This window comes from Aethalodelphis obliquidens, unplaced genomic scaffold, assembly GCF_003676395.1.
Source record: "Aethalodelphis obliquidens isolate GAN/ISIS:26980383/991018 unplaced genomic scaffold, ASM367639v1 scaffold4, whole genome shotgun sequence".
NCBI lineage: Eukaryota > Metazoa > Chordata > Mammalia > Artiodactyla > Delphinidae > Aethalodelphis > Aethalodelphis obliquidens.
The window spans coordinates 23,786,475-23,787,448 of record NW_020837948.1 but is presented as its reverse complement, the minus strand read 5'-3'; positions in this window follow the sequence as shown (position 1 = coordinate 23,787,448).

The window sequence follows — 974 nt, the reverse complement described above, 5'->3', positions numbered from 1 at the left end:
GGAAGGAAGGAAGGAAGGAAGGAAGGAAGGAAGGAAGGAAGGAAGGAGGGAAGGAGGGAGGGAGGGGAGGGAGGGAGGGAGGGAGGGAAGAGGGGAAGGAAAGGGAAGGGAAAGAGGAAGGAAGGGAGGAAACAATAACCACATATGTAGTAACGAATCAGACGGCATCTAGTTCCCTCAAAGAACTAATGACTTGTAACCATAGGAACAGTGCGAATAGTGAGGAGAACTGCACCCAGTAGGATGCTCAGCTGATTAAAAAGATAGGACTTGAATTTTCTCCTTGGAGAAGAAATGATCAGGCACATGTTGAGCCTGGCCTGGCTTATTTAAGATGTTAGAATGCCTTGACATGCCTGGTAACATCTCAGGGATAGGGGTTCTTATATTTAACAGTATTCAGTAGGCATCTCAACCCACCCTCTCCCCTTAGACTCCAGTCATGAATATCTCACCTCAATAGTTCTTATTCTTTCCTCTCAACTCACCAGCATTTCCCATCATTCTTCCTTAAAGACAGTGTTTAACCAGAGCAGGACAAGATTTAGACTTGATAAAAGCGGAACCTCCCCACCACTATATCTCTTGGTATCAGAATCTGCAAAAGTAAAACCTATTTAAACTAAAAACAAAGCAAAAACACCTTAAAATTATAGTTTCTATTTCTCCAAACAAGTATTAGTGTAACTGTAAAGATCAGCAATGTGTTGTGCACAGGAAAGGAAGAAAATAACCGTAAGGGTTAATTCTTAAAGACAAACCTTAAGATTTAATTCTTAAAGACAAATCTGTCATTTATGGATACAAACTAAATAATAGCAACTTTCATTGCAGAGAATAGAAAAGAAATACTAAAATGCAACACCTTCTTGCCCACCTCTGTCCTTGCCATGTGACTAGGAAAGAAAGAGAAACACTATTAACAATAAAATTCAAAGTTTACCTCGCACCAAAGTCAACTCAAATTACTAAGT